Source organism: Mytilus galloprovincialis, chromosome 2 (assembly GCF_965363235.1).
Source record: "Mytilus galloprovincialis chromosome 2, xbMytGall1.hap1.1, whole genome shotgun sequence".
NCBI lineage: Eukaryota > Metazoa > Mollusca > Bivalvia > Mytilida > Mytilidae > Mytilus > Mytilus galloprovincialis.
The window spans coordinates 99277675-99290011 of NC_134839.1; positions in this window are offsets into that span (position 1 = coordinate 99277675).

Below are 12337 nucleotides of genomic sequence, written 5' to 3' on the forward strand. Positions count from 1 at the left end.
ATGACAATTACATACATATATAAAATGCAGCATTAAACATTTATTATGAGCTTCCATTTAAACATTTAAAATTATGAAGGCACTCCAAAAGGCACGACCCTTAATTTCTATAAGTTATTACACTTAATTGCAATTTGAAATTCACTATTGAATTCATAATATCTTTGTATACGTTGGAAGTTTATACATTTAAACTGTAATTTGGTTTTAATCATAGCAGGATATTTTCTTTTGGTAGACCTGCTTGACTGATGAAACGATACCATTAGATAGTCAATTTAACATTATTGATGTATACTAGCGTCTAGATGTTTTTTAATTTCTTTTTTGAACATTATGATACAATGACTAAACTTCTTTTTTATCATTTGGTGTAAAACTATTAAATATTTGTATAAAGAAGAACCATAAGTGTTTTTCAACAATTAGTATGATTGCTCAAATTAACATTGTTCGTGAATGATTATGGTTGACAGCTATTATTTATAAGTGCATATAAGGACATTGATGATCATGTATTATTTGTACAGTAGGATAAACCTATCTTTTATATGTATAGCAAGGCTAGTTTGTAGATATTTTTTACAAGATCGACTATTTAGTTTTCACAATCATTGCTTATTGATAGTATTACTATTAGTATAATGTATTCATTGGCAACTATTATAAAAGTTGCATGTTGTTCATCTGAAAAATATTTGTTGAACAAAAGGTACCACATATGACCAATACCGGACATGCTATATTCATACAGTGCCATCTATAATAAATGTTGATAAATAATGGTGTTACCCTCGGAAAAAAAGAATACCCAGACTGACTGACTACAATTAACTCATACGTTATGGATAATAACCTTTTAATAGATCCATGTAAATTACTTATAATACGAAGGTACATAAATCATGTTAATCCGGCAGGACCACCCGTTAACTATAGTTATAGATAACAATTATATATTTTACATGATCTGCTGATTTTGTACTTTGCCTCAGATCATTCTATAATTGTTATGCCTTTTTTTATGATGTTAGTTTATAATTTACATTTGTTATTTCAATCAATATACTTCTTCAAATTTATTTGTATGCCTAAACACTTGTTTCATAATTCCAAATGAAACTGAACTGTTATCAAAAAAACGATACAAGTACTGAAATATATGATTATATTTATATTGAACTTTAAGAAACTTGCATATGTTATAGGTTTAGCTGCTATTGATGTTTTGATTCCATAAAAAATTAAATCACAGAAATACTGAACTGAAAACAGAAAGTTCCTAATCAAATGACAAAATCAAAACCTGGTTTTATAGCTAACTAAACCTCTCACTTGTATGACAGTCGCAACAAATACCATTATATTGACAACGATGTGTGACCAAAACAAACAGACATAATAGGTGAAAATGTCAAAAATAGGGGTACAGTAGTTAAAGCACATTAGCAAAAATGAAAAGACAAGAATACAAAAATTTACGATAGCATAACTACACAATGATGGAATGTATAAGTACAGATTCACGTCATATGTATCAAAGAAACACAAAAGGGCAGACAGACAAATCACATTAGCAAAAACGAAAGACACAAATACAAAATGTATCATAGAGCAATAACGGGATGTATCAGTACAGAGTCACGTCAAATTGATACCACAAAAACAGACCAAACAGTAAAAGTAATATTAATAAAGGCAAATAAAAGAATACTACAACACGTTATTAAGTTTTAAGATGATAAACAACGTCAGTACCCAGAATCTATACTTTATTTACTCCATCCTGTATTTTTTGTGAAGTTGATACGAAATATGTATCAACAAAATATTGGTACTTTCCGAAGAACTTTTGCACATAAAGGACAAGGCGTTCTTTGACATACCCCTGGTTCATCAACTTTCTGCCCAGATACTGGTGACGTTTTACAAATTCTCAGCTCTTGAACTCGATTTAGTTGGTCAATAATTTTCCCATATGCAGGTGAAGTTTGTATATTACTACTAAGGAGGGGGAAGTTGATAATCTCAAAATTAAAATCGTTGCGTTGTCATAGATTCTGGTAATGAGATGACCGTGTATAACAAATTCGAGGTATCAGATTAAAATGAGGCGGAGGAAGCCGTATTTGTTGTTTCAGGGTGATATTTTAATGCAACCCAATCAAAAAATATTGGACTGTTAATGGAAAGAACATCATCAATATATATTAGAATGGGAAATAAAATTACGGCTTCTTTGATCTTGTTGTTTTTTTACAATTGCTGAAGGAACTCCAATCCATATGAAAATAAGATGTGGTGGGCAATGAGAGACAATTTATTGAAAAGTCTACCTCTAAATTCAACAAATATGTTGTTAATAATAAACTCAAGCATTCTGATCACTTGTTCCGCTGTGTATCCTGTTTTAACTTTTTGTTCACTTTTAACAAACTATGCCGTAAGCTACTATTTATATATGGAAAAGCATTGTGGATTATTTCTTTCAAACGATTTTCAATTTAACATTTGGAATGTGGTTTACAGGGTTTAAAAATCTAAAGTTTTGATAAAGCTAATCGCAGAACAAGATCAAGATTCAAAATTTTACAGATGTTCTTTATAGAGTTTTTTTAGAATCCACATATATATAATAATACTTCTCGAGTTAACAGTTTCACGGAATTTCTGAAGACCCTCATCCACAGCGGACAGTATTTTAGTCAATCTAATGGACAATTCTTTAGTCGAAAATGCAGATGAGGCAATGCAGTGTTGTTTGTAAGGAATGTTTTGAAGTTTAAGTATCTAATACAAACTGGGTAAGTCATCCGATTTGTTGTTGTTATGATCATTGAAGCCATGAGGGACTTATGATTCGCAAACATCTCATCCTTGTCAAATTATATGTTTTTGTATGTGTGAATACCTGAGTGCTAATAAAATATACATCAAAGTTCAATTCATCATGCAAACAATTACAATATAGTGTTTGCCTTTTCTAACAGGAGTACAACCATTATGCCTTACTCTTAATCAAACTGGAAAAAAATTTAGTAAGTCCCGGTAGGTACAAAATATCAATGAAATATGTGATTATCGACTACAGCATTGTATATTTGTCTCACCTTTAAGATTCTAATAGACCAAAGCTGACGTTTACAACATAATTGTGAGGGGCATTTTTAGATCCTAAACCTCATTTTGAATCAAATGGCTATATTGTTGCTATTTTCAACCATGTTTTATATTGAGTTATTATGGACGCTTTAAATCCATCGTCATCTACTGCATGCTGAATAGGAAATATAACAAGTGATTGTGACATGAGTATATCATAAGTTGTCTAAGACATATACGCAAAGACAATTGTACATGTCAGCTCACAAAGTATTACCTCGGATTAAAATCATTCATATAAACGGAATAAATAGTTCTGCTTTCAAGCCGTTGTTCATTGTTCTAAATACATCATGATCTCATTAGAAGCAAGAAATAACAGCTCGAAGTCTTTGGTCGGATACTGTCGCCGTGGAACAGTAGTCGGGGCTAGTACACTACCTCGAAACCCCAATTACAGAGTCATTGAAATTTATAGCGACGTCATTTATATTTTTTGGTAATTTTCGCATAACATTTAATACTAAGAATATATGTCAATAATATCAATTACGACATTATTGTAATTATTTGAGCTTCTTTGTTATGTCAAAATATATTTCTTTGCAGTCAAAAAACATTAAATCTTATTGCTTTGAAAGCTCCTTCAATTTTTTAAGATTTATTGAGCATTACATAATAAATCTAAAAGTTATATCTTATAAGGTGCAGGTGTGTTTCGTTAACAAGTTGCAATAAAAGATGTATTTTTATAAAGAAATTAGAATCGTACAAAAGCAGTGTTGAAACACACCTGAGTATCATTGTATTACTTACAATTATCAACAACAAAATACATTCCATGGATGCAACAGAAAATTATTATATGTTTTTACTTACTTGATTTCTCTATGTCGTTATGTAAACAAGTATAAAGTACCAGCGATATTTTGATTTGTTTTTAGGACAAAAATGGAATCCGATCTGCCGGAAACAAAACAGCAGAATCGTATATGGTTACAAAAAACTTTATTAATGCATAACCTTGTTTATCCTTTGTGAAACTCAAGACTGACCAAAACCACCTGTTGACAAAATTAATAACCTTTTTTCAAAACAATAATTCCTATAAGCAATCCATGTTTGACGATAGTGTTCATTTGAACGTATTTATATATATAGATTGTCGATTGGCTAACATTTCTGTAAATAAAGGCAACAGTAGTATACCGCTGTTCGAAATTCATAAATCGATTGAGAAAAAAAAAAACAAATCCTGAATACAAACTAAAACCGAGGAAAACGCATCAAATATAAGAGAACTACGACACAACAGAAACACAACATTAAAATGTAACACACACAGAAACGAACTATAATATAACAATAGCCATTTTCCTGACTTGGTACAGGACATTCTAAGAAAACAAATGGTGGGTTGAACCTGGTTATATGCCATGCCAAACCTCCCGCTTTAATTGCAATGTTACATATAACATTAAAATGACAACATAACATACCAGGACTACAATACAAATAAATGGGAGAAAAGATAGGATAGAAACACACACGAATAATAGCCAGCAAAAGGTACAAGGTTGAAAATTGGATATGCCACACGTGCGTTTCGTCTGTGCAAGACTAACCAGTGACGCTTGGATGAAAAACGTTTGGAAACCAAAACAAGTACAAAGTTGAAGAGCATCGAAGACCAAAAGTTCAAAAAAGTTGTGACCAATAATACGGCCAGTGTTATTTGCCTGGGATAAGATCATCCTTATTATTTAGAATAATTCATACTTTTGCAAACAGTAAATTTTATAAAATGACTATATAATAGATATACATGATAATATCAAAGTGGTGACTAACTACAGAATAAAAACTTATATATTATATAAATCAGCCTAAATACCAGCACATAAAAATAAACAGCCGAGTTAAGCAAAGCCAGTTCAACGAACAAAGTGACGTCACATTTGAATTTCTAAAACGATAAGAAAGAATTAGGATAGAATTCAAGATTAGATTTGTAAGACTTATATAACATTTATTAATAACAATGAAAATTACACTACTAATTTATATCAAATTGTGGAAGTAATTAGATAATTAATTGTATTATCTAGCTATGTCGGTGTTTCTTCTGAATCAAACTGTAAACCAAATATATCGTATAAATTTCGTAGCTCCAAACTTAAATCTAATAAATGAACTGGATGATTAATTATCTTTACCATAACACACGAATACAACAGAAAAAAATAAGATTGACAACTTCAAACGTTAAGACATTTGACAAAATCCGATAAGAATAACAAATATAACATCAAAACTAAATACATCAATTTGGGATGGAAAAGTACCGTGACACGTCTTATAGCAAAGCGAATTCACACTCAGCAAAACAGTCACAATCGGGAATAAGTCACATATGGTAGTAAAAAGATCAGACGACGTGATGACAAACCACAATCTGACACGTGGTAAAAATGTCTTTAGTTAGTTTGGACAAAGACACATCGTATGGATCAACCAATTCATGATGTTGTCCGTAAAATTTACGGAATGTCATTTAAATCTGTCCTACTCATAACTTTGTTGGAGCAGTTTCTGCGTTAGGAGCACACTCCTGTATATGAAGTATAAAACCACGAAATTAAATAGCCACGAGTATGCAAGTTTTCAACAATCCACGAAATTATGCATCCGGCTGAAGCTTTTTATTGGATTTACCTTCAAGAAATAGTAATAGTCAAATATATCTATGGTCAACTTTCAATTGCTTAAAGGATGTGAATCATAATTAAGTTTTGTAATTATTTTTAAATTCATTACCCGTAAATTTTATAAAGTTTGTTATAAATTCTGCCAGTTCTGAAGTACTGACTACTGATACCCGCGGGGACTGATAGTCCAACAGCAGCAGTATCAACCTAGTGGTATAAATTATTAAAACAAAACATTTAATATTTCTTGCATCTCAAGCGCTTATTTCTGGATTAACAATCACCAAGAACGATCCAAGTCGAAAATGGGATAGCAAAGAATGTATAGAACAGAAACAGTTGAACAGCAATATAAATACATATAAAATAATAACCTAAATCCATTTAGGACACCTCTGACTGAGGGAGTTGGAATCTAAGTTTGGTAATAATTTCTAAATTCATAAACAAACAATTGCAGAATTTATTTGTTATAATCATCCCAGTACAGAAGTGCCACCCGATGTGCTAAAAATACCTCTAACAGTTATAGTCTAACAGCAGCGGTATATCGATTCAGTGATTTTAAAGAAAAAACTTTATATATTTTATGCTAATTTCGTCACAATTTTGATATCACAAGCAAACATTAAAAAGTTTTCTTAAAAGAATACAACGAATTCAGTTTAAAAGTCTGGCAGTACATGTAGAGTACTTATTAAAACTAAGACATCAAAACATTGAATTTTACAGTGATGTGGTTAACAGAGTATGTTAATTCAAATACGGTCAATGTAAACTCATAGATCCTTAAATGAAGTTTTTCTTCAAGATTATCAACTTAGTAAAGTCTTGAAATGTTGTTTTTATCGGACCCATATTTATTCTGTTTTGGAAAACTTACTAAATATATATTGCCATATATGTACAGTTATAAGAACTCATAATCCTACATTCTGTCGATACTGGTAACTTATATTTAGAATTGCACCGGATCGTGTGTTTCTATTACGCATTTTCACTTAATATGCTATTGTGTATTGATTGATACTTAATAGCTGGAAAAAATATGATTCACAATTGCAAAAGAGGGGCGAAAGATACGAAAGGGACAGTCAAATTCATAGTTCAAAAATACAACGCAATGGCTAAAAAAGATAAACAGAATAATAATAGTACACAAGACAGAACATAGAAAACTAAAGACTAAACAACACGAGCCCCACCAAAAACTGGGGGTAATATCAGGTGCGCCGGAAAGGTAAGTAGTGGCTTGTCAGTGCTGCTCATCTGTTGTTGTCACGTTAGATGTTTTGTGGTTCTAACCGATATATTAAGTTTAACCATTTGTAACTGGTTTTTACAGTTGTCTTATGTTGTGCTGTTACACCACTATCCCGTGTTAAGGAGGGTTTTAGCGCTTACTTACATATCTTATTAACCGTGCCACATTCGTTATGTACCGCAAGTCACGAGACTTTAACTAAATGTTTGTCGTAAGGTCAAAAAGTTAAATAAAAAAATACCGAACTCCAAAGGAAATTCAAAACAGAAAATCCTTTTTTAGATTGCACTCTGTAAATACAGCTGTTGCACTTGCCACGCCTCTTTTGGGAAGATATATAATATTCATAGATATGTTAATTTTTTAACGTACTGGTTCCAAGATATGATTTCTGTATTTTATCTCAAAGAGACATACCTTGGGAATGTACCAGTATAGAAAGACAAGGTAGCGATAAAAATTTAATTCTTAGGTAATCCAATAGTGGAGGTAGGGATAGTATAGTATGTTAGTATAAGTTTAAACTCTTAGAGGTTCAGGGCATATACATGTTGAAAATATGCTGCACAGGCCTATATTTTGACCTTTGAATGAAATAGAAGTGCATATCAACTTTCCGTTCTTGGATATAATTTTTCACGAAAGTTCATAGAAAAGGTGGTACAGACTTAGCCGCAAATTCGTATATGAAATTACAGTGTATATATTTACAGAATTGCAATATTAAAATGTTTGTGTTTTCATATAAATTGTATTGATATAATATAGGTTGTTTTTTGTTTAGAATGAATTATTTCACATTCTTCATGTCGGTCCCCTTGATAGTTAATTACAGGTTTTTTTCTAATTGTTGAAGGCCGTTCGGCGACTTTGATTTATTGCATTTTCGTAATTTGGACTCTGAACTATAATTGCCTCATTATGAATCATACCACATCAGCTTATTTTTAAACAGATTAAATCATACGCAATTCTATTCTCATAGATAAATTATAATTAATTCTATTCTTAAATAGATAAATCAAACATAGTTATACGTGTATAAATACACATACAATGTAATTATTATTTTACACCTCGGGTATCATAAGTAACAGTTAATAAAAAAAAATTATAATAATCTTTTGGGAATGAATTTTCTAAATAATTCGAATTATAGGGCTCTGAGAAATAAACAATTCGTTGTATGTCAATGTAATGTGAAATATTTTAATATGTATACGTTTAAGGTAAGAAGTTGCAGATTTAGAGAATTATATATATGTCTGTACACATCAGAATAATATATGTTGGGATAACAAGTGAAACCATTAAGCTAGTATAAGTTGCTCATACTTACAGACAATTAACACTTAACATGTTTACTGTTTGCAATAGCATGAATTGTTCTATATAATAAGAATGTTCTTATCCCGGGCATAAAAACAATGCCGTATTTTGCGAAACCTTTTCAACTTTTGATCTTCAGTGCTGTACAACTTTGTACTTTTTTCACTTTCGATCTTTTATATCTGGGCGTCACTGGTGAGTCTTGTGTGGGCAAGGCGCGTTTTTGGCGTATTGAATTTTAAACCTGATGCTTTTTGTTATCTATTAATCATGTTTTTCTGTGTCTTATATGTTCTCCTATTTATTTGTATTGTAGTCCTGTAATATTATGTTGTCATTTCAATGTTATATTTAACTTTGCCATTAAAGTGCGAGGTTTGGCATGCCTTAAAACCAGGTTCAACCCACCACTTTTATTCCCCTTTAAAAGTGTCCTGTACCAAGTCAGGAAGATGGTCATTGTTATATATTGTTCGTTTCTCTTTGTGTTGCATTTTAACGTTGAGTCGTTTGTGTTTTCTCTTATTTTTGAGATATTGAGATAAGACGTGGCACGGTACTTGTCTATCCCAAATTCATGTATTTGGTTTTCATGTTACATTTGTTATTCTCGTGGTGTTTTGTCTGATGATTGGTCTGTTTCTGTGTGTGTTGCGTTTCGATGTTGTGTCGTTGTTCTCCTCTTATATTTAATGCGTTTCGCTCGGTTTTGGTTTGTTACCCCGATTTTGTTTTTTGTCCATGGATTTATGAGTTTTGAACAGCGGTATACTACTGTTGCCTTTATTTAGACGTTCAGTTAATAACCGAAAAATTGCTTCTCTAGATTTGGGTACCTGTTTTGAAATAAAACTTTATAAGAAGGCCTCTCCAGAAGACACATACGTACAGTGATTTTTCTTTATTTATTTTTGGGGAATTATTTAGAAGTGGAAATTAGATTTTTGTTAAGTAATTCTTCTTGATGGAGTTTTGTTAGTTTTATATATATATATATATATGCCTTTTTGTGTTTCTTTGTTACATATTAGTTTGTTTTGTAGATATTAAGATTATAACACCATGTCGACTGCTGTACCCCTATTTCGGACATTTTTACCTGATATTTCTATTTGTTTTGTTCACACATGGGTGTCAATATAATGGAATTGTATGCGACTTTTTTTATAAAACCGTGTTTGATCCACCATTTTGTACATAAGAAAATGTCTTTACAAAGTCAGGAATATGACAGTTGTTATCCATTGATTTGATGTGTTTAAGCTTTTGATTTTGTCAGTTAACTGCGGACTTTCCGTTTTGAATTTTCCTTGCAGTTCGGATTTTTGGTTACTTTACTTTTTGCACTATCCAACATATTTGGTAATGCCTATAAGTCTTGTGTATTTTAACTTTTCAGAATTCTAGTGAGGTTGTTCTGGCAATGTTTTCAAGTTATGAGATGGTTGTCTCTTTGGAGTCTTATATTTTTTATTGTTTCATTTTTTCCACAACTGACCTGAAAAAATTTAAGAATTGAAAGCTTCTTTTTGTAAATTCTAAAAATGTTCGCACGGTCAACGCTTTTACAACCCTATGAAATTAGGTTTTCTTCAATTTACCTGTGCACTTTATTGTGGGAGCTCGTGTCATCATGAATGTTACATTTCATTGTGTAATGAATGTTAATTCCAGAAAGACACGAGATTGCTGGTAGCCAATCAAAAAAAAAAGTATCATAATGAAACATGCATGCAGTGTATGATAACACATGAGTTAGAAATGTGTTCTTCTATACATTGTAGTATAAAAACTAATACTCACTACTACAACAAAAAATTTGATGCGAGTGGTTGTATATCGATATGTCATCATTTTAGCACTTTTAAAGATTTAACAACGCAAATTGAATTACTTTTTAACTTTTTTAACCATTTTCTTTCTTTCTTGTTGCCGATCAAAGCGCAATAACTTAAAACAGAAATGTTGTTTTTGAAAAAGGTGTAAATTATATGAAGTAATAAATGAATAATATAGCAGTGGTATACTAGGATTGATGATTTTTTGTGTTTCTTTCTTGCATATGGCTTAGCTCTGTACGTATACATCCGGTCATTGTGCAATTGGGCCATGGTAAATGTTTATTAATGTATTTGTTTGTTTTAACGTGATTAAGAAAATAACACAATGTTCACTGCTGTACCCCTAGTATTTACATTTTTACCTGTTATGTCTGTTTGCTTTGTTCACGCATTGTAGTCAATATAATGGAATTTTATGCGACTGTCATACAAATTATAAGGTTTTACTAGCTTTAAAACCTTGTTTAATTCACCATTTTCTACATAAAAAAATGCCTGTACCAAATCGTTTTCGCGTTTTTGCCCTATAGAATATGAAAGGCGAAAACGCGAAAACGCGAAATGGCCTTAACCGGCCACCATAGAAATATGACAGTTGTTGTCCAATCGATTGACCTGCTTGAGCCTTTGATTTTGCCATTTGATTAGTGACTTTCTGTCTTTGAATTTTTCTCGGAGTTCATATAAAAAAGAAGATTTGGTATAATGAGACAACTCTCGAAAATCTGGATCGTTAGCAGTTCCTGCTTCAGTAACGATACCCATGATAATGCCAAATAAAAAAATTAGTTAGTTTTTGTACACAAGAATACTTATAGGTTTCAATTCTATAAATATTGACAATGCAATTTCCCATAGGAACTCCTTTTACGGATAACTCTGTACCACTTTTACTATGAAGTTTTGAAAAAAATCTTATCCTAGAATTGAAAGTTCATATGCACCACAATTTTTTTTCAAAGGACAGAATATAGGGCTGTGCGGCATATTTTCAACGTTTATATGCCCTGAACTTCTCAAAGTTTGAATTAACACTAATTTTCTTAACTACCCCTATCTCGAATGAAAGGTTACCACAGATTTCAATGTAAACAATATGCACATGTAAATTTACTGGTAACATTCCCAAGTTATGTCTCTGTGAGATGGAACACAGAGAGCATAATTGGGAACCAGTATGTAAACAAAATTAATTTTCTATGAATATTCAAGTTCTCCCCAAAAGTGGCGTGTTTTGAGAAACAGCTGTATTTACAAAGTGCAACCTATATAATACATGCATCTGCATTCAAATTCACACCATTAACCAGTATGAATGTCACATGAATGTCGATATCCGTCGTCTTTATCTTATTTGGGCTTCCTTTTATTTTTCTGAAAGATAAGCTTTAAACTTAAACTAGTTAAAAATATTACAAATCATGAAAATAAGTTGATAGTACATCCGGACAGTATTGTATTAGACTACAAGTTGTTTTTGGTGTAACATGTGAGTTCTTATTAAAGTGTTGTATGCATATAATAGTACCAAACGCACCAAATGCCTTCATAGATTGATTGTGGAATTGATTGTTAATTAAATCATCTATTGTAATGTTATCTACATAATAATCATCCTTAAAATATTTGACCACGCCTTTTGACAAAGAAATGCATTGTCAGCTGATATTTTATAAAATAGTCGGAAGTTACTTTAAAGATAGTTATCTACCCATGCTACAATGAATTATTTCCGGTTCGATACATTAAATATCACTTACTTTGTTCGGATTCGAGCTGCCGTTTTGTTGTGATATGCTGATACTTCATTGTTAAATGTTCAGGCCGAAGTTATGTTTGTGATTTGTTCAACTCGGGTTTTCAGTTAATGAACAATCCTGTTACTTAAAATGGTTTATTTTCTTTGTTTAATACTTCTTTAATGTATAACTACAAATTATCTGTACATACAATCTTGGAAACGGGGCGTAAAACATCGCAGCAATCAATCAATCTTGTTATTTGAAACAATTACTCAATTCAGTGAATGTAACAATTTAATTCAAATTTCAATAATATCGATTTTATCGCTTCATATATAATAATCAATCATC